The 23,702-nt window shown below is 31.2% G+C and overlaps 1 long non-coding RNA gene across 2 annotated transcripts; it reads right to left on the minus strand.

The window, feature by feature from the left end:
* Nucleotides 1–289: 289 nt before the first annotated feature.
* Nucleotides 290–17,261, minus strand: LOC145954176 (uncharacterized). Of its 2 annotated transcripts, none has more exons than XR_014431331.1 (5): nt 17,194–17,261; nt 16,961–17,036; nt 16,393–16,514; nt 14,180–14,247; nt 290–554 (listed from the first exon to the last, which is right to left on the minus strand). It is a non-coding gene; the product is annotated as an uncharacterized LOC145954176 (long non-coding RNA). The 2 variants fall into 2 exon arrangements; XR_014431330.1 differs by lacking the exon at nt 290–554 and adding an exon at nt 10,155–11,187.
* Between the last annotated feature and the right edge of the window lie 6,441 nt (nt 17,262–23,702).

Genomic DNA, 23,702 nt, shown 5'->3' on the forward strand with positions numbered 1-23,702 from the left:
ATATATTTTAAAACCATAACAAAATATAATATTTTATAGCAAAAATTTAATAAAAACATATTATTAAAAAAGTGTAAATATAATTTAAGCTTAAATTAAAAAAGTAATGTAGGAAACATGAAATTAAAGTAGTCATACATATTTTAACATTTGAATTAAAATATTCCAACATTTAAAATTATGGTAGTCCCTCAAACATAACTAAATTGTCTAAGTTGTGATTATTATTCACGTGACACTCCTTACTTCACATACAAACATAGTACAAAATAACTAAGATAGGAAAGTGTTCAAAAATAAATTTCACTAGTTAAAAAAAGGTTCAAAATTATCTTAAATAGATGTATCACATTGGAACATGTCACCAAAAGAAATAAAACAAATGTTTAGCATAACAATTACAAAATGAAATCTAACATGAAGTCATAAACATAAATAAACCACCAAAATAAAAGTTTTAACTAAACTTCGATGACACATCCTATCAAAGCAGAAATCTCAACACAAGGTTTAGGCCTTGTCACCAACATCACCAACATCATGATGAGTTTCGCCTACAATAACATACATTAAAACAAATATAAGAAACAGGGGGTGAGAAACATTTCACTCTATCTCACGATGTGAAAAATAATCAGATAATTAAACACATAACAAGATATAATAACAATAATATATCAATGACAAGATAGCTTAGTAGATTCAATTAAGGGTCACAATAAGGTACATTACATAGTTACACATCAACATACATAATGCAATGGACATAGACTTCAATGTGCATATGCATGTAGGACCAGTAAAAAACACATCAATTTGTCAATTGTCAAAGGTACACTTAAGTAACCTAGGAGAACATGTCAGGTCACACCTTCATCACACTCTACACTAGGAAGAGATACATCAACAATTCATTGGGTTAGCTATGTCATGTGAGTCCCACCTCATGCACACAAGCTAGGTGGAATTGGGGCTTCCCAAACCCAATTGTCCCCAAGATCATGAATCTCCAAGCTTTTACACAAAAGAAAGCTTCCATGGCAACACATTCCATATCGTACCCATAAAAAACTTTTATGCATATGATGCATATCATACAAAACTCAATACAATATCATGTTATCACATTGCACATTCACAATTTGCCAAGTTGTCATCGTATAACCCTTAAAGGCTCAACATACGTCAATTTTCCAATATGCCAATATTGTTTCACATCATTTACATCATTCATGTGTCACAATATCATAATTACTATTGGAAATTAATAGATCTAATCCCACCTATATGACGCATGTGAAATAACTAATTTTATTTGGTTGTAATTTCTGGAAAAAAGATAAAGTTTTTGGGGATAATGTGAAGACTTGGTTTTCAATGGGAGAGTAATTATGCTAACAGTTGCAAGAAAGAGAGAGAGAGAGAGAGAGGGAGAGAGAGAGAGAGAGAGAGAAGAGAGAGGTTATATGATAAGGTTGGTTAGCTAAAAAGAAGGAAGTGCTTAGATAGTGGGGGGGGGGGTTGGTTACAAACCAATTTCAACTATAAAAGGGATCTACAGTTCCAGTAAAAAGGATCAATTTTTAAAGCTTTTATAACTTTAAGAATGCCAACATAGAAAAATTAATCAATCCATTTCCATGCCCATCCTCCCAGTGAAAGATAAATTTGCTACTCATTTTTTATTATTTGATTGTACTATCACTTGACACGTTGTTAAGTCAAAAGACGATCATGGATCCCTCAAGTTTTAATAATAACAAACAAAAGATTTTCTTTTTAAGCAAGGTCAAATATGTACAAAGATATACTATATCAAATGAAATGTGGAAAATAATCATATGTAAGATAAAGAAAATCGGACGAAGCATATAGTTTGTCTCTATGCATTAAACATATATTCCAAATGACACTAATATTAAATTTCATTTAATATTTTATTCCTTAACAGATCAAAATAGAAAGAAATATTGGAACTCTCAAAATCTATTAAAGAAGAAAAAGACAAATTATTTGTCAGAAGAAAAAAGAAAAATCCTGGATATCACAAAAAAGGCTTTGCAAAAGACTACTATGTGCTGACATCAACTACTTTAGGCATAGCTTCTATCATGCTCATTTTAGAAGAAAATGATGATAAGTAGCCTAGTAGATCATATAAGAGATACACGTTTTGCTAAAAACGTATTTAATGTTCGCATTAAATGCATCAACAATAATCTCTAAGATCAATAAAGAAGACAAACTAAGCAACTCATGAAGCAAATTGTAAGTTCAATTCAAAGTTGTTGTAATGGTCATCTTCTTTGAAGCTACTATAAAAGGATCAAGTCTTTAGAAAACAAAACTAGTACAGTGACACATATAGAACATAAGCAATAGAAGCAATATACATTGAGAAATTTGTATAGAGATACATAGAGTTGAAAAACTACAAAGAAACATTCTAATGTAAAATCTTGTACATATTTCTTTGTAGATTACTTATGCTTTCATTGTTGATTACACCATGTCTGGAAGAGATGAAACAATCTTGTAATCATCCATTACCTTTGTTGTAAAGGTTGATCTTGGAGAGGCTTGTGTAAAAGAATACTTAATGTTGAGCCTAGAGAGACTTGTTTGAAAGAATACTTGGTGTTAAGCCTCGAGAGGCTTGGTTGAAAGAATACTTGGTGTTAAGCTTGAAGAGGCTTATTGTTCAAAGAATACTAAGGTAGTTGCTTGAAGAAACAAGTCAAAGACTACTTAAGATTGAGCCAAAAGTGGCGTAGTAAAAGAATACTTGTAACTTTGTTGAAAGTTAGTGGAACTCAATTTGGCTGGATTAAAAACTGGACGTACACTACAAGGAAAATGATGATTTGCGACAGACAAATTGCAACAGTTATCCTGAAACCGTCGTCACTTTGATGTTGCGACCCTTCATACGACGGTTTCTCCCAATTGTTGCAAAATTTTTCAACATTGTGGCAGTTCGTGCGACGGAGTCAAATAGCTACCACAAAATTTATCTATATTGAGGCAATTTGTAGTAAACAATCGCAGTCTACAAGATAAAAATTGAAATAAAAATTCACAAAGTCATGCACACTCCAAAATTCTATAATTTTACTTTCAATAAAAAATAGAAAAATAAAATCATAATGACATGTAATTACATTTAGAAATGTTAAAAAGGAAAAAATACTTTAATATACTATATTAATTTTATTTCTCTATCTTTTAAATTATTTTAGAATAAAAAAGTTTTATGTTAATCCTTGGAAGCTAAAAATTAAATATATATATATATATATATATATGTTATATTTTTTTATGTGTTAGTGAAATTAATAATACATCTTAATTATGGATTAAATCAAGAATATTGAACGACTAATAAATAATTTATGAAATTTATCATTTTAATGATTAATTAAATATGAGATATTTGATAAATTAAATTATCTTTTCACAAATATTCACTTAAAAATCACTTTTAGGTTTGAATATAATATATATATATAACCCCTATTTAATTAGAATTTAAAAGTTATTTTTAGTACAAACTAAATATTATTTTGTTCAAAAGTTACGGTGAAATTTGATAAAGTTTAGGATTAAAAACAAATTTAATAGTAGACTAGACTAAAAGTAATATTTTTCTTTTGGAAGTATTATATTATCTTAATAAACTTGTATTTTATTAACAATTTTATATATATTTTGTTTAATATGAGATACACAATTATTTTTTTCTTTCTACAATTTCAAAATAGTGACTAAAAATTATAAAATCAAGAGCAATTATAAAATGTTATCAATTTTTTGAAAGATTACAATTAAAAAAGAAGAAGAAACTCAAAATATTAAAAGGTAAGCACACAAAAAAATAAATCAAAATATAATATATATATATATTATATATATATATATATATTATATATATATATATATTAATTTGTATATAAGGGAGTGGAATTGAAAAATTAATCCAGCTGCGAGAGAGAGAGCAAGAATCAAATAACTCACAAAGTAACCCTTAATAAAATTACTCTGCTCAATAACTCATTGTGTAAGTTAAATTTTATCGATCCAATTATTAAATTACAAGTTATTAAATTTTACTAATAATTAATATAGAAAAAATTGATTAGCTTTGGAATAAATTATTTGCAAATAATATAGTTAAAAAATTAATTATTTTAAATTATTTAACTAGAATCTTATTGATTATTTACTATATGATCTTGATCTTTTTGTATAACTAATATCTAGTTTTAAATTTGATATAAAAAAATTTATGATATAACTAGATAAGATTTTAAATTAGTATTTTATTAATGGTTGATAATTAGAAAATAAAACAAGGATAAATACATTTTTTAATTTATATCTTAGATTTAAGATGAATAAATAAATTAAGTTAATTAATAATTTATTTAAAATGTTAAAATTTAAATTATAAAAATAATATTTTAAAAGAAAAATGTTATAATAACACCGGTGTAACTTTTACTAAATATTACACCGCTCAATAACTTTATATTAAATGTAAGTTTTATAAATTCAACCATTAGATTGAAAGTTTTTTACTCTTAGATCATATATACAAAATTTTATATTAATTCAAGATGATTTGATACTTCATTCTTGTAAAACAAAATTGACGTAATATATACATTTCAAAATATACTAAAATATGAACACTTTGATTACCTTCAAGTTGTTCAATTTTAACAAATTTGATATAAACATATAAAGTGATATGAACTTTCAATCCAACGGTTGGATTTACAAAATTCACATTTAATATAAAATTATTGAGCGGTGTAATACTTAGTAAAAGTTACACGGGTGTTATTATAACCTTTCTCATTTTAAAATATATAAATTATTATTTAAACTTTTAATTTTATAATAAATAATTTAAATTGTATCATAATGTTAAATTTAAATAGAAATAAGTAAGTAGATTGTTAATTATAAAAGTAAGTATATATATAAATAAAGATTAATTAAATATAATATAATTATTATATATTTATAACGGTTCGGATACACCGGAATGAGAGGGATCCAAAGATAGTATAAGTATGAGATTGTATAGTTGAGAATGACTTAAATGAATTAATTTGTAATACTTATACTGTAACATCCCAAATTTTTTACTAGTATAAGGGTTAATTATTATTTATTTTTATGAAAATTATTTTTGAAAAATATTTTGATTTTTAGTAGCCCAGAACGGGCCATTTCCAAACTAGAACGGGCTATTCCAAACTACTAAAATGGCCTTTAAACTATAAACTGGAACGGGCCGTTCCAACACAGGATTTTATAAGCAATATGCAAACTCAGAACGGGTCGTTCCCAACATGGCCGCTGTGGGTTAAATTGTAATCCCAGAACAGGTCGTTCTGGTTTGAGAATGGGTCGTTCTGGATATGAAATTTAAGCATGACGAATGAGTCCAGAACGGGCTGTTCCGGATTCGAAACGGGCCGTTCTGGCCACTCTTGATGCTTATAAATAGAACGCTCCAGCACTCCCAAAAGCACAATTTTCACTCCTGATCTCTTTTTCTTCTACACTCTCTGAAGACCAACGGGGAACCCAGAGTAGGAGACCAGCAGGATCTGGCTTTAGTTTCAGCTCCTACTTATCGAGATAAGGGGAGAGTGAGAAACCTTTCTCTGGGTGTGGGAATATTTGTTGGGTAGTGGGATTGGCTCCCAATCCTATGTTTGTTGTATGCTCATGTATGAGGGATTTTTCCCAATTATATATGTTTCTTCTGTTGCTCTTCTTATATGTAAATAATTGTATGATTTGAGATCTCCATGGGTTCTTAAGAGAACCCGAAACAGGTAAAATATGAATGTTTTCTGTTTTGTTTTCTGATTTCTCTATTGTATTCCTTGTTGAATGTAATGTGTGAATATGTGATTAATTTTGGGAATAAAAATGTTTTGATATGAATTAGAGTGCTCTATGGGTTCTTATGGGAAACCCTATGAGGAACAGACAAATTTCTAACATTTTCTATTTTGTTTCCTGATTGCTTTGTTGTATTCCTTGTTGAATGAGGTGTATGAATATGTGTTTACTTTCGCAAATAGATAAGTTTTGATATGAATTAAAGTGCTTTGTGGAAACTATGTGAATATAATGAGATATGATGATGTGATATGATGATAAGACATGATGATGAGACATGATAATGTGATATGAGAATGTATAGAGTCTTGATTGACATGCATCATTTGCATAAAGGTTTTTAAGGGTGTAGACCCCTAAAATTGCCCGGGTCGGAAATAAAGCTTGAAGACTCTCGAAGACTGAAGGAAGATCAGCCAGAAGGACTCCTGGAAGGCCCTAGGAGGGTTCTCTGTAGGTCTAGAGGTCTTAGAATAGCTCAAAATAAGAAAGTGGAGGGAATGAAGCCCAATACGGCCGTACTGAACTTAATACGGCCGTATTGAAGCTTCAATACGGCCGCAGTGAACTCAATACGGCCGTATTGAAGTTTCTGAAACTTCAATACGGCCGTACTGAAATCAATACGGCCGTATTGAAGCTTCAATACAGCCGCAGTGAACTCAATACGGCCGTATTGAAATTTCTGAATTTCAATACGGCCGTATTGAACTCAATACGGCCGTATTGAAGTTCAAAAATTTCAATACGGCCGTATTGGCTCCAGGGCCCGTATTGGGCCTGTTCCCTATAAATATGACGTCAATTGGACGTCATTTGACACTTTGACACATAGTTTTAACCCTCTCCTTGAGTATTCTAGGGTTTTTGAGCAGTGTTCTGCCCTAGAAATCACTCGGAGAGTTGATCCGACGAAGTTCTTGAGCCCCGAGCCATTTTGCTTGAGGATCGAACCTAGTCGAAGGGAAATCCTCCGGATTTCCATAGTCAAAATTTTATAGGAGGGAGCGAGCGGGCTTGTAGAGCGAGGGAACGCCAAAAAGCTTCCCAGTTTTACTTTAATATATAAAAGCACGCTTCAAAGGTTTCTTCTTAAATCCTTCCTTTTACTGCTTTCTGTGTGCATATTTAAACTGTCATCATGTAGATAGTTAATTTATAATTGCTTAGAATAAATAGGGGTAATTTAGTAATTTTACGCTGTTATTTTAGAAATAATCTGTCATAGGGAACCCGAAAGGGGCGCTGTGGGGTGCTAACACCTTCCCCACGCGTAACCGACTCCCTTACCCGACTCTGGTTGTAATGGCCGAAGTCGATTCTTGAATCGATTGCCTTATCCCTTTTTCCAATGTTTTGAGTAAAACATTGGTGGCGACTCCACGAACCCTCCTTTTGCGAAAACCACTAATCCATGGAGGGTCCCGCTTGGGATTAATATGGATTGGTGAGCCTTTTAATAAAATTGCTCGTTTGACGAGGTCTCAGTTTGAGAATAAGTCATTCTAGCAATCCAATACATTTTCAAAACTACAAATAAAAGAGTCCAACCATCCTTCGCGAATGCCGAAAGCCCGTTTCGGGCCGGTGGCGACAAAGGGTACTATATGGAATACACCACTAGGGAAGGCCCCCTTGTGTAAAAGCTTGGGGATTAGTCCTTAGGGATAACTCGGTTTGTAAGTCCCAGTCTCGCCCATTGTGTGCATAGGATGTATCTTGCACGGCTTAGTTATCTCGACGAGACCCTAGTAGTATGTCCTTCTAGTGAGAGTGCGCAGAGGGTGTGACCCCACATGTACAGTAGAAACTCTTTAAATTAATAATGTCAGGACCGGAGAAATTTATTAATTTAGAGAGTTATTAATTTATCGATAAATTAATAATTATTAATTTAAAGAGTTTGTAAGTAATTATACTATACATATCAAATAAAAAGGCAAATTAATCTATGCCTCTTAGAATTACGTTGCAGCGAACCTTGGGACTCAACGTAAATTAGTAACTTTTGAAGTACATATGCATTAAAAATCAATACGTAATGACTTTTGAAGTACATATGCATTGGAAATCAATAATGACTTTTGAAGTACAGTAAATGTAAACAAGAGGAACAAATGTGTTCAATGTATTCTTAAGCAAGTTTGGCATATATAAATTACATGAATGTGTTAGAGTGTAACATATTTTTTTCAGTTTCTATGAATTATGAATTTATGATTTTCTTGGGACCGAAAATTATAAAGGGATCTCCCGAAAAATTATTATCTTATTATTTTATCGAGTTTTTCAATTTTTTACATTGGCCCAAGTCGGGACCGGACAAATTTATTATTTTAGAGAGTTTATTAATTTACCGAGTATTAATTTAAAGAGTTTCTACTGTACTCCTATACTACTCTTCGTGTATTGCTAGCGGCAATATGCCATGTGATATGTTAATGGCGCCACATGCATGATAATATGTAGTCGTGTCCATTACATGTGCATTTTAATGTTATATGTTAAAGTGATTTTTATGCCTTTGATGAGTGGAATGTGACATTGTTATTAATCCATCTATGCTATGTACATATACATGTCTTGTTTGTGTTTGGCTATCCGGTGTGTATTTCTACACTGTAAGCTAGAGTGAGATGTTTCTCACTCCATTTTCTTTTTGTTGTTTTCCTTTGACCGTTACACAGGTGATTATTAGCATGAGGCTGAGGTGATGAAGCTTAGGCTTCTATGTTGGGCTTTGCTCTGATAGGACATGTGACATCGGGGCGTAGATAGGATTAGATTAGGGTGTTATTTCTATTAAATTATTTTGAAAACCTTAGCCTTATTTCTTTTGTAATTACCACTGATTAGTTATTTGTTTAAGTTATGGATGTGGTGCTCTCTATCTAAACACGTTTGATATTCTAAAAATGAAAGACTGTGTTATTCTAATTTTATTATTTATGTGTTATTGTATGCGGGGTAGAGGTTGTCACATATACTAACAACATGTATCTGCTTTTCGATAGCCTATCTTATCAGAACTCTACAGTTAAGTGTGCTTGACTTGGAGAAATATAGGGATGGGTGACCTTTTGGAAAGTTTCCCAGAAATTGTGTAAGTAAGGACAAAACATGCTAAAAAGTGAAGTGTTGTGAAATAGAATCCTCGAGAAGAATAGCGATCTAATTTGAGACGTCTATAAAATTTAATAAAATAAAAAATAAATATTTAGCGATGGGTGCTTTAAAGGTCACAATTTCAATTTTGCGACGGTTTGTGAAAGGGTTCCAGTAACCGTCGCAAATTTCACTCGTGACGGACATTTCTGCGACAGTTAGTGAACCGTCGCAATGGTGTCTTTGCGGCAGTTCTAACCATCGCAAGGTAGGTCATATAACTGTTGCAAAATCATCATTTTCTTGTAATGGTAGTCTCAATGGTTGAAATAAACTAGTATAAAAGTCTCTGGTGTTTTATCTGACTCTTTTCCAATGCTTCATCTAATAAGTTATTTTCCTTTCTCTCACAAGGGGCCTTCTGCTTTCAATAGAGAAGACTACCCATACTAGAAGGATAGGATGGAGATGTTCATCAAATCCACCCAGTACCAATTCTAGAGAATCATCACACAAGGAGATTGATGGAACCAACTTCTCCATGGTCCTCCACCAGAGATATAGTAATCACGAAGCCTAAAAGCTAGTATACTCAAGAAGATTACAATACCTTGCAACTCAATACTAAAGAAAGATATATACTTACTTGCTTCTTGTCTAGAACTAAGTATAACAAGTTTTGTAGCTACTCAATGATGAAAAAGAAGTGGGATGCCATCAAGGTAACTCACAATGGCATTGAAGATGTGAGGCTTAAATAAGTCGTCACACTTTAGAGGCACTATGAGTTGTTCTCCATGAATGAGAATGAAATCATTGATGAGGTTTTTGGATGCTTCCAAACAATTCTCAATGGGTTAAAATCCCTGGGAACTAAGTTTACAAATTCAGAACAATCTGAAGATCCTAGATAGTCTACCGAAGATCTGGGAGCCAAAGGCCACCACCATCACTAAAGCGCAAGATCTTAATATTCTCACTCTTGATGAACTTCTTGGAGCTCTTCAAGTTCATGACCTTCACTTAAAAAACAACGATCACCCTAGAACAAATGACACCATTACTTTGAAGGGTGGTGAATCCAACAAGAGGAGAGAAAAGGGAAAAACGCTAAAAGCTGAGTCTAAGTTTAGCTGAGATAAAGGTTCTAAAGACAATACAGAACAATTAAATTAAACATTATATACTATCAAAATTAAAACAAGTTTAAAATAATCAATAAATGAAATAATCACAACATTTACAAGTCAAATTATTACCTTTAAAGAAGTGCAAAAGTAAATAAATATAGTCAAACAAGTGTGAATTTCTTGCTATTTTAGGAGTCAAACTTCAATCAACTATATTATCATTTAGATGGTTTGTAGCCAATTATACATATTAATCATCAAGCCTAGAAAATTTTTCAAGCTCTTGGTCTTAGTATGGCTCATTTTCATATGCATTTTCTTCTACTTCTTCTCCCAGGTCATATAAATCTCTTGGCTTCATATGTACAACAACACTCCATCCTTTATTGACTACATCATCTACATAGTACACCATTTGTGCTTGAGATGCTTCAATGTATGGTTCATGTTCTTCACGATCGCCAACATGAATCAATCTATCAAAGTTAACACAATTAAAATTCCAACAGTCCTTTTTATACCCTTTATCTCGTGTAGTATCAGCCTATTTACATTTGAAAAGGATAACATTAATCGACCATAGTAGTTAATCTCAATGATATCATCCAACTTCCCATAATATGGTAAGTCTGCTTGCCTTAAGTTGCCATCAACGCTACTTGAAATACATGATGTGTTAGATGTTAAAAAAACACCATTATTTTGTGTTTTTAATCCCTCTTCGCGAGCCAAGGTTTGAAATTTGAACCCATTAATGTTATATGCAGTAAATCTTCTTGCATTATCCAAAGGTCCTCGTGCTATAAACTTTAGATCAGTAGACATTTCACTCATTGTGTCTGGATTCATAATCTAGAAAAATTGGAAGTCAAATTTTAAAAAAAATATGGTAAAAAGATATCTAACCACTAAATGACTACTCACCCGCTTTCTAAACCAATCAAAAAACTCTTTATTGACTTTCTTCTCTATCTCCGTAGACGAAGGTCTTCTTCCTCTTGAACTCCTTTTAATGAATTGTCTAAATTCACTACATAAATAATTATTATAATCAATGCACATGGCTATAATATTTTAAGTAGACTAATAATAATAAGTTTATCTCATTTTACTCACTTTACAAATGGTATGACTATTGTGCAATTGAGGAGCAGATACCGATGAGCTTGCAATTTTTACATTGGAGTTAAAGTGAACATTGAGCAAGCTCCTACTAGTTTACCAATTTGTGGGAAGATAGAAGACATAAAAGAAGTCTCATTATCAATTGGATCATCTCAAACACGTTTAGGTTTATTGAACCTTGTCTCAATATCTTCAATGTACCGAGAACAAAAGGTAAGGGACTCTTCAACTAAATACCCCTCAACTATGGATCCTTCAAGTTGTGCTTTATTTCGCACAAAAGATTTTAAGTGACCTAATTCCTTACATAAATGATTAACAATTAGAGAGCAGTAGTAAGATATTTGTAACATGACATCATAAATTTAAGCTATTAAAATATTCACCTCTCCACTAGATACATATATCAATAATGCACTAGGCCTCCAAGTTTTGCTTCCTCTATGAGATGAACAGTTAAATGAACCATAACTGTGAAAAATGACAGAGGGAATAACATTTCTAAGTGGCATAGTGTAACCATAATGCGATCTTGGAGAAATTGAAGTTCTGGAAGATTTAAGCCTTTACCACAAAGCATTATAAAAAAATAACAAAACTCCACTAAGATAGAAGTCACATGGTCTGGCAAAAAGTTACGAATTGCTAGTGATAGCAATTGTTCCATAATAATATGGCAATTGTGACTTTTCAACCCAGATATTTTGTTAAGTTTCTCATCAATACATCTGGAAATGTTACTTGAGTAACCATCTGGTACTGTAATAGTCTTCAAAGTTTCCAAATAAAACTTTTTGGTATCGCGGGTCAGTGAAAACAAAGCAAGGTGATATCTTCCATTATCATCTGGCCAAAGATCATGCCTTAAGCCCATTTCTTTTAAATCTTTTCGAGCATTAAGGTTGTCTTTTGATTTATCCTTCTCATGGAGCAATGTATACATCACATTGTCACATACATTTTTCTTAATATGCATAAAATCTAGATTATGTCGCAACAAATTAGACTCCCAATATGGAAGTTCAAAGAATATGCTTTTTTTATTCCATTGTGCGGGTTCTTGTCTAGATCTTTTTATTGTTCCATTTTGAATGGATCCACTTCCAAATGTAATATTAATATGTTCCACTTGTCAAAAAATGTCAAATCCAGATAATTTTAATGGTGGGTTTCGTTCTTCTGTGTTTCCATTAAAACGAACACGATTTAATCTAAATTTATGATTTCTTCTTAGAAAATGACAATAACCCATAAAACACCATTTTTTACAATTTTGAAGGCGACAAGGTTCCACATCAAAATTGCAAGTCGGGCAAGCCAATCTTGTGTGTGTGTTCCAACCTGATAACATGCCTAAGCCAGGAAATTCACTAATTGTCCATATAAGAGCTGCTCGCATTCTAAAATTTTCATTCAATGATGAGTCATAGGGATCCACACCATTCCATAAATCACGTAACTCCTCTACAAGGGGCTGTAGGTACACATCTATGTTATTTCTAGGACCTTGCTTTCTTGGAATGATCATTGATAGGATGAATGAAGTGTGATTCATACATATCCAATGTGGAAGATTATATGGAATTAAGAACACTAGCCAAATGCTATAGGAAGAACTCAAGGTCCTAGCAGGATTAAAGCCATCAGTAGCATGGCCTAAGACATTCCGAGGATCTGAAGAAAACTCAGGATGGATTAAATCAAAAGTTTTCCATACCTCTCCATCTCTTGGATGCCTCATCAACCCATCTTTATTATTTTCCAAAACATGCCATCTCATATCTTTTGTAGTCTTACAACATGTGAATAATCTTTGCAATCTTGGTTTCAATGGAAAGTAATGTAAAACCTTTGCGGCTAATTTTTTCTTCTTCTTGGGTTTCCATCTAGATGTACCACAATGCTTATAAGCATCCAAACTTTTTTCATCATCTCCCAAATACAACATGCAGTGTTTTGGACAAGCATCAATTTTTTTATAGTTAAGACTAAGCTTGTTAATAATTTTCTTGGCCTCTTAAACAGAAGGAGGAAACTTTGCTTCTTCAAATGTGTCTTTCAATATATCCAATATCATAGTCATTGCCTTGTCACTTAATCCACACAAAACTTTTATATGATATAATTTGATTATAAATTCCAATTTTGTGTATTTGCTTCCTTCATACAATGTTTGACTCCCATCATTTAGAAGCTCATAAAAGCCATTATAATCCCCCCTTGACTCATCATTTAATATTTCATTTTCATTTAATTGTCATGATGCACCTATATTAGAGGCATGTTGCATGTATTGTTCAAATGCGTCATTCATCATCATTTCCATTGGATTTTGAGGTTGAACACCACTATCTTGGAAAACATCTTCCATTTGAGAAGATTCCAATGCTTCCTTTTTACCATGGAGATCCCATATAACATAGTTTTGAGGAAATGGTTTATAAAGTAAGTGATCCTCAACAATGTCTCTAGTTTGCCATTTCATAATTTTGGACACGGGCATTGAATCGTGAATCGTATCTCCTACAGCTCCATTCTTAAAAGCAAAATCTAAGAATTTATTCAAACCAATGGAGTAATCAATTGAATTTAGGGGCTTTCAAATCCATGACTTATCCATTATTAAGGATACCTAAACAATTTTATAAGAATAATTTATCAAGTTATGCTAATATAAAATAGTATAGTATGCATAAAATAAAGCAAGACCTCCGCAAAATTATAATATAAATTATATAAAAAAAATATAATAATTATTCAAACTAAAAATAATAATGAGTGGAAGGAGAAACATAACCTAAGATTCAACGCTAGCTTTTATGTTACAACTACTACCATGTGAAAAAATAATAATCAGGCATTTTGAATAAGAAATAATGGAACCAACAAAAAGTTACCTCTAAGAACCAATGGAACCAGCAGTGTACCAGAAATGCAACAATATAAGTCTAACAATATAATAGAGCTGCCAATCAAAAACCAAAGGTATAATTAGAACCAAATGTCTTTAAAAAAAATATAACTAAGCATTGATCTTCAATATCAAAATAGAGCAAGTTTAATACCCTGTCTAAGAAATGGAACAATATAGGTTTATTAGGATGACAAATGTATTAACATTTACAATGTTATAGTTAAAGAGAAAATAAGATCATGTTGCTTTCGTTATTTGGAGATCTGCTTCCAATTCTTTTTCTTTTCTCTTTACTTTAATTTTTTACCATTTCACTCTTCATCCTCTTCTAACCTTCTCATATTTCTCTTCATACACCTCTTTGATTTTTTATTTTTTATTTATAAAAATACTTTTCTTGGAAAATATTTTGGAAAACATATAGTTACAAATTTATTAATGTTTCAAAAAAAATTACTTGTGAAATGGATTAAATACATTTCAGAAAATAAATCTGGAAATTTTTTTAAAAAATTGACTCATAGGAAAACTAAAATTATAAGTATTAAAATATTTTACACTTTTAATACCAAATAAATAGAATATTTTACACTAAGGAAATTTAGTTTCTAAAAGCCAGCTTTATTCTTTACCCATGAAGCCATCTTTATAGTTACTGAATTGAAACAAAACTCAACCAAAGATTCTCTCTGGTGGTAGTTTATTCATCACTTCTTTTGTGTGATGCTGCTAAAGGCAATTCCAGACGTGGGTAAAAAATTCCCTATTCTATATGCTTTTCTGGTAAAGATATATAGCTTCTGGAATGAAATTTTTTCAACATGTTCATAATTTAGTTTTCAGATGTGTTCTTTTTTTTAATATTTCTAAAATGTATTAAATATGTCCTAAAATCAGAATTTTAAAATGAGATTTATTTAAGTTTTTAGCATTCATTGAAGCATCCACTTAGTACTAATAACTAGTTTAAAATATGCAAACAATTAATTGGTTTGAAATACACATACTTAAAAATGTGTATTTGTATAGTATCCATTTTATTTTTTTGATATACAACCATTCTACCAAAAATAGTTCCTTATCCCAAATCAAATTTGGGAGGATATTTCAATGGATTTTATTACTGGTCTTCCCAAATCCAAAGGTTATGAAGCTATATTTGTGGTTATTGATCATTTGTCGAAGTACGGCCATTTCATCCTCCTTAAACATCCTTATACAACAAAGGTTGTGGTAGAAATATTAGTTATGAAGAATCTTAGTGAAAATAAGTGGGGGAAGAGGAGAAAGGAGCTAACAGAGTTTGTTATGTAATTGGACAGAGAATTCTCTTTCTCTGAGGAGCAATATGCTCTAGTGAGGAGCCTCAAGCTCTGGTTGGGTTTATACATTTTATTCTAAAGTTAATACACTCACATATTTTCTGTTGAAATACTTTGTTATTTGTTGCTATTGTTTTCAATTCTTTTTTTTTTTTTTTATCATTGTGGAATCCTAACAAGACCAGAAAAAACATCCTACTTTAAATCTTTTCATTTTTATTGTTTTGCTATGTTCTTGTGTCCAAAATCAAGATGGCTTCTATACATGTGTCTAAGATTTAAACATGCTTAAAAGGGTTAAGTTATTTGTTTTCTAGGATTTATCAAACAAAAGACTGATTATGGGTGAAAATCAAACAATATTAAGACATATAGACTTGGTTTTGGCACATTGCTTCTATGGATAGTTGCAGGCTTTAAATAAGAGCATCATGACAATTACTTATAGCAGATTTACAACATATTTAGTTTATATAATTCTTTATAAAATGAAAGTAAATGAACTAGATAATTGATTTCATTCCATTGAAACAAAACTGAACAGAATTAGGCAATGTATTAAACTCTTTTTATTTAACAAAAATTGTCTTTTTCGAAAATCATCATTCAAATCAATCATCCAAACAAAAGCTAGACTAATTATTCATCAAATACAAAGCCTTCTCAACAAATAAAGGGTCTTTAAATATCAATATTGCACCAAACTATTCAACAAACACAAGCCCTGTATCATACAGCAGACTATCACAATTACTCAAAATTATTTGAAAACAGAGTGAAACAAAATTAAGGAAATTTCTTAATTATAGTCAAAAAATAGAATTTAGCAAAACATGATGAATCAAAGGACACTAAAAGATACTTGTAATCTGACCTTTACTATGACCAACAATTGTTGTAATTATGTATTTCTGCTCACGGAAGTGTTGAACTACAGCTCGCATGTCTTCAACTTCTCTATAGTAGTTACCATACTGAAATGAACCTTCACTTTCCCTAAAAGACAATCATATGAGTTGCTAGCAATATAATGACAATTCAATAAATTATTTTTCTCTAGTATTAGAACAGGTACACCCTTAGTTTACATCCCAGGTAAAATCACTTTGACATTCATGTTTGTAATAGACTGGTCCCTTTAACTTGAATGTAGCTTCATAATTTTCAGTTTTAGTTTATTTTATAAAAATTAAAGCCACGAATAGAAGAAAGTATATTGTTTATATGTAACAGGACACTCAAAGAAAAAAATATTATGGCAAAGGGCAATTTATGCTACCATGTGCATTTGTAGCTAAAAAAGATCCCTTATCCTCCAAATTCATTGTACTCTTTATATTTATTGAATTTCTTCTTTTATTAAATATTCTTGGCACCATGCAGATCATAAACCAAATAATTAAATAATTACAAGTATCCTTATTGTAATTATGTACAAATACCTTGACTCTTAGATTCTCGGCATCCTACCCTCCACTATTCTTTGAAGTGGGTCGACAATGCAACAAACTTGAATTCCTAAAAACAAAAAAGCAATTTCCCCAAAACCCCATAACTTAATAATCACCTCTAATGACAAAACCCCCATGAAACCATAACCTCTAAATCACAAATCAAACCACAATTAATTAAAAAAAATATAAGCTAAGCAAAAAAGGTGGAAATATGTGCGTACAAAGCGTTGCGGCAATGGGAAGCATGTACGACAATTGGTAGAAGCTTGGGACCAAAATCAACGGGTTTCCAACGATACGAAGATTGGTAGAAGCTTAGGATTGGTGGGGTTTTCTGATTTCTCTACGCTTTGATTCAATTGAAGGAGAAACTCGTATGACTTCGTCTTTCAAAGGGACCATGCCCATGAACGAAAGACAAATGCCAATGGCGGTATGGCTTGAGCTATCTACGCAAGAATCGTTTGAGAAAGAAACAAATGTTCTTCACTACACGGATGCCACTCGAACGTCGAATTGTGTTCAGGTTTTCTCATTTCTTTGACAAAAGGGAATTCTGATTTTTTGATAAGAGGGAGGTGCGTGAGTAGTTTAAGCGCAAAAATATTTTATTTTAGAGAAAAATGGGATTTAAGCGAGAAAATATTATTTAATTAGAAGATGTTATAAACCTCCGTAAATAAAATAAAAAATTCAGTGTTTTCACCTAATTTAATAACTTTAGGAGGTTTTTAAAACCTCCGCAAAATAACCTCTATTATTTAACATTTTTTTTGTAGTGAGTCTGGCCAACATTTCTTTTAACTCCTCATTACCCCTTCTAAGTTCTTCATCTCTTTTTCTATTTTCTTCTTCCTTTTCTATATTTTCCTCTGCCCTTTTCCAAATATATTCTTTTAATTTCCTAAGTTCTTCTTTAGTATCACTTCTATCACTATGAGAATTATAACCATGCACACTACTATGCCTTGAATGATAACTCATCTTTGCTTGAAAAAGTTTTCACAAAATTTGCTAGTAAAACCAAAGATTAGAAGTGATAAAAAAAATTCACAAAAGTTTTCAAGTGTGTGTGTGCACGAAACCCCTAGTAGGCAAGAATTAGCCTTCTAAACGAGTAACTAAAGAAAAATGGTCCTAACAATTATACTAATGCAAAGCAAGTAAAAGGAAAGCAATTAAAGCATATACTAGTGAAGTTCCCTAGGGTGGAAGTCTAAGTAACACTTAGAGCCCCTTAAAACACTTTTACAAGTATTAAATGAATTACTAGTTTTAACTAAAATTATTTAGGAGAAGTGGAAGCACTCAAAAGGCTTCCCAAAAACCACTCCTAAATGTGAGTACAAGCTTAGGAACACAAAAAAATTAACCCAAAAATATGGCTAAGGAGTTACAACTAAAATGAATTGAATTACAATGAAATTACTAAAATTTGCAAATGAAAAACAGAATTTTAAGACATTTAGTAACTGAATTAGTGACTGATTTTCTTCACTGCAGCTTTTCCGTCGCAAATTCGGTCACTAATTCCATCTCTATATGTATCAAATTTCTTTGCTGGAACAGTGGGTCGCGAAATCCGTCGCAAATTCTGTCATTAAATTATCCAATCTTTTCTAGTAGTGAATCCTTGAAGTATACCTACACCATAAGAATGTACAACACCAAGAGAGACAAGAAGCTAACAACCAAAAATAAAAAGGTACAATTAAGAAAGTGTAAACTCAAGTAGGAAGAGATGTGACAAACTCAAAGAGTATTAAAAGACATAAAGCAACAAATAAAAGTACAATTTCAACACTAGCTTTCAAAGGAATAGTAATGACACTAGAGTTGATTACAAAATGAAACAAAAATTTGTGCAATTATTTGGAACAATTAAGAGGTATTTCCAACCACCAAAATCATAGAGTAAAGGTAATAAACAAGTTCCAAAAATGTAAGTCCAAGTGCTCTAAAAGTTGTTGTTTTCTTTTCAATTTTCACAAACTTTTGTATACTATTGTTCTTTTTCTCTTTGATTGCCTTCTTGGATCTTTCTTTTCTTTTCTTTCTTTTTTTTTTTATAAGAAAAACTGAATGTGAGCACTAAAAACAGGGTATAGAATTAGGAACAATTGGCTTATTAGTGGTGGAAGAAATACTATAGAAAGTGTGAATGAACTAGAGAAATTTTAATGAAATTTAAGACTAGTTTTATTTCTATTTTTCTCTAGATTTTGAAAGTTCTTTTAATTTTTTTTTCTCACACTTTATATTTAGGTTTTGTTGTTCAATTAAAACACAAATGACTCAAAGGAATTTCTGGCCTTAAATTGCTAAGCAAAAATTAGCAAATGAAGTCCAAAAAAATATGACATTGGAACATGCTAGATCTAATAACATGCATAAGATTCATATGATGAGCATTTCTAAGATTTGTATTATGTGCAGCCAGAAATGTTTAAGACATAAAAATAGAGAATATTGTTCAAAGGTTCAAAAGAAAAAAGGCATACAATGGAAGTAATGACATATAAGCACTAAACAAGACAATTAGACAAAACTACATGGATTAAAAAATTGAAAAAGCACATTATCATACACTTTTGTTTTAGGAATTTTTTTTGACCAAAATTTTAAGAGTTCAAACAAGATATAAGAAACCCTAAAATATTAAAATGCAAGACAAGACTAACCTAAAGGCGCGCAAAAAGATTGCTTCATATGAATTGATGCATGAATCAAAAATTACAAGACAAAGTTGAATTGTTCTATAGATTTATAGATATGACACAAGAACAATTCTAAACACACAAACACAAGACAATCAAGAAAAACACATATTGACCAAATCAAAAGACACAAAAAGTTATGGAAAGAGATTACCAAGAAAACCTTGCTCTGATACCGAATGATGGAAAACCCTTTGGAGAGACTAGATTGATGTAGTTCTCCTCCAATTTCCTTTGCATGGATATTTTCCTCTTTGCCTCCTTCTAGCTTTTCCAAAGTCTTCTAAAGGTGTTAGAAGCCTTCTTCAAACACACATGAAAGGGTAGAGAACCCCCTTGGTGACACCACACTCAATGGAGTGATAAGTCCCTCCAAATCTCACCACACTTAAGAGAAGATAAGAGAAATGGAGCAAGTTTCAAGGGGAGAAACAAGCTTTGAGAGAGAGAATTAGGAAAAATTCATCTAATTCATTAAACTCCCAAAGTGAAAAATTTGGCCAATACAAGCTTTTCTATATATATACTAGTTCGGTTGGCTTATGGTGCAAGTTAGACTAACCATGGTCAAGTGTAACCATGGTTAGTTACCTTGTACTTAAGCTAACCAACCCTAGTTACCCTTCTAGAAACTTATAGAGCAATCTAAGCTAACTGTAAAAGAATACTTGGTTTTAAAGCCTACAGAGGCTTTGTGTGAAAAGAATACTAGGGCAGATTGCTTGAAGATGCAATTCAAAGAATATTTAGTGTTGAGCCAAATGTGGCTTGGTAAAGAATACTTGTATCTTTGGAAAAATAGTGAAACTTGATCTGGTTGAATCAAGAACTGAACATGGTCTTAATAGTTAGGATGAACCAGTATAAATTCTTGAGTTCATTATTTACTTCATCTATTCTCTCATTTTTGTCACAGTTACTACTTCATTACACTACAAAAAGTAAGAGTTTTTCAGTAATACTATTCAACCCCTCTTCTAATATTTCTCTTTTCTCCACAATATATAATATAAATTAACACACACACACCCATATATATATATATATATATATATATATATATATGTTATGTGTGTGTATGTGTGTGATTATTAGATTTTGTAATAATTATATTTTATTCAATGATAAATTTTTTATATAAAAATATTTGTTTAAAAAATTATGTGTTTAATATACACATTTTAACATTATATTAATTAAATATAATAAATAGTAATTCATCATAAAATACTAATCTATTTACATATTATAAAATATTTTATATAAATAATATCTCAATACTTATATATTACCTTTAATATATGTAATTAATATTATACGATGAAAATATTATTTTCTTTAAATATGTAATTATCTGACATTTAATTTTCAACACATTGATACATCCATACACATAGAATTCACATATTAATTTTGTTAAATTTTTAAATTTTATCTTGTTTTAATTTTACCAAAACTTTTACAATTTCTTTTGTGTTAAAATAATTTTTAATTTCTTCAACTTTGCAAGAGAATTGCAAGGGAAACATACTCTTGCTAAAATAAATTTATTTTCCTTTCACTTTTGCAAGAGAATTGTGTGACAATAATTTCCTGGCTAAATAAATTTAATTGTGTCAAATTTGTGAGGAAATGACGAGAGATGTTTTTTCTTGGCAAAAAAAACTTTTATTATCTCTACTTTTGTGAATGATTGGTGAGGGAAATATTTCCTCGCTAAATTAAGTTTTATTGTTTTAATTATTGAGACACATTAGCAACCAAAATATTCACTTGCTAAAATATTTTATTTTCTCCATATTTGCTAGGGAATTTTTCCCTCGCAAAAGAAAATTCAATATTCTTGACTTTTTTTTGGGAAGAATTAGTGAGAGAATTTGAATCTCACTACCTATTTGCGAGTGTTTAGCGATAAAATTTGTATTCCTTGCAAATCTTTTGCTAATTAGCTTGCACTTAGAGAAAGATTATTTTGGTCGCAAATCCATTTTTATTTAGCGAGGGAATAACGAAAGAAGTTTTATCTCACTAAATTCCCTCACCAATTAACAATTTTCTTTGTAGTGTGAAGGGGTCACCTATTATGTGATGAATTCATTCAATGGACCATAGGCTGCCTTGGGTTAGTGATGATAAGGAGATTGGTACCACATTCATGTAGAGTTAAGTGAATACATTTGCACAAGTCTTTATATTATAATTGAGATTTATTGGATTAAATGAATTGTTTTTGTGAATAGTGGATGTAAGTAGAGTGATTGGTGTTGTTGAGATGAGTCTGCCTTGAATTTTGGATATGTATGTATATATATATATGTGTGTGTGTGTGTGTGTGTGTGTGTGTGTGTGTGTGTGTGTGTAGGTGACATTTAATTATGAATTTTTACCATGTTAACACTAGTCACATGCCTTATATGTGTTATACACTGATGAGATAAATTCTCACTCCTTTGTGTTTGTGTGGTTGCTGTTTTGTTTGGTTTGATCCCTATTTGTAGGAGTAGAGAAAACATATGAGGTTGAACTTGAGGGAGATGAAACTTAGTGGTTTAGTGGTTCTTTTAGAGTTTTGCTCTAATAGTGTGATATCAAGGTTAGAAGATCTCGCTTTATTTTCTTTATTTATGGATTGAATTTTTTGAATTTTCTTTATGATTCTTCATCTTGAAAGTTTAATATAAAAGGTTGGTTTGTGCCTATTTTTTAAAAAACTTATATTAATGTTGACTTTCCTTTTTATGTTAAAGAGTTTTATTTAACAACTATGAACCTTTTTACTTGGTGGATTATTTTAGACATCTTTTAATTAAAAGTGTTTGTTAAATATCTCTATTTATAATGCTTGGGGTAAATGAGTGTTCACAACATCCTTTCTCTCTCTTAAAAAAATAGGGTTTTATACTTGTACCATACTTCATTTATTTCTTACTAGAACAAATTTTAATCTTGAAAGGAAATATTATGGAACACTTGAAGGAATGCTTTTCTTCAATTTTTTTTTGCAATGATCATTTTGAGATTTGTGAATTTTACAAAGGTGGAAAAACATAAGAATAATAGAATGAGGAGGGATCTACTTACTCTAAAAGTCTTGGTAGACTTACTTCACTCAATAACTCATGTTTTACATCAAATTTCAATGATCTAACTATTAAATTACAAGTTTTTAATGCATAGATCAATTCTAATGATTTAAAAAAAATGAAAATCATATGATACTTGATGGAGGACCATCCTTGGAGCTACATGTGGGACTCATCACTAGGTCCATGGCTAAGAGAGTGGAAAAGGATAGGGGAGCTAACACCCCTAGAGCATGCTCCTCATAATTATAGAGTATTGATCACTCCTCTTAAGTTTTGTTAGTATAGGATTTATTTTTATTCCTATTTTTCCTTTATCTTTAATTTCCTATTTTACCCTTGTATTTTGGGGGTACCTTAGACATAGAATTTATTTTACTTCTAGTTCCCATGTTACCCTTGTATTTTTGGACACCTTAGACATAAGATTTATTTTTACTTGTATTTCTTATTTTAACCTTGTATTTTTGGACACCTTAGACATATGATTTATTTTTACTTGTATTTCCTATTTTACCCTTGTATTTTGGGGTGCCTTAGGTTATAGGATTTTATTTTGTAACTATGGTATTTTATTAAGGTTGGGAGACTAGACCTAGACGTGTTTTTGGCGATCATTGGAATTATTTTTGTACTTGGAAAGGTTTGGGCCCAAGAAGAGGGCACCTAGGTTGCATGGTCTTATTATGCACCTAGCTGTAGCTTAACCAAGCCAAAGATTCCATCTTTGGCCACCAACTAGGCGTCACATTAGGGTTAATTTAGGGTGCATTTGGAGTACATTTGACTTGCATTGCTTGACCATGCACTCACAAATGCAAACCTAATTCCTTCCTCCCTTCTATATATACCCTAGGCCACCTACCTTGTAAATACTTTGGATTATATGATATTGAGTGAGCATTTCATGCCTCAACATCTCTTCCTTAG

The sequence above is a fragment of the Cajanus cajan genome, chromosome 2 (genome assembly GCF_000230855.2).
Source record: "Cajanus cajan strain Asha chromosome 2, NIPB_CcT2T_4, whole genome shotgun sequence".
Classification (NCBI taxonomy): domain Eukaryota; kingdom Viridiplantae; phylum Streptophyta; class Magnoliopsida; order Fabales; family Fabaceae; genus Cajanus; species Cajanus cajan.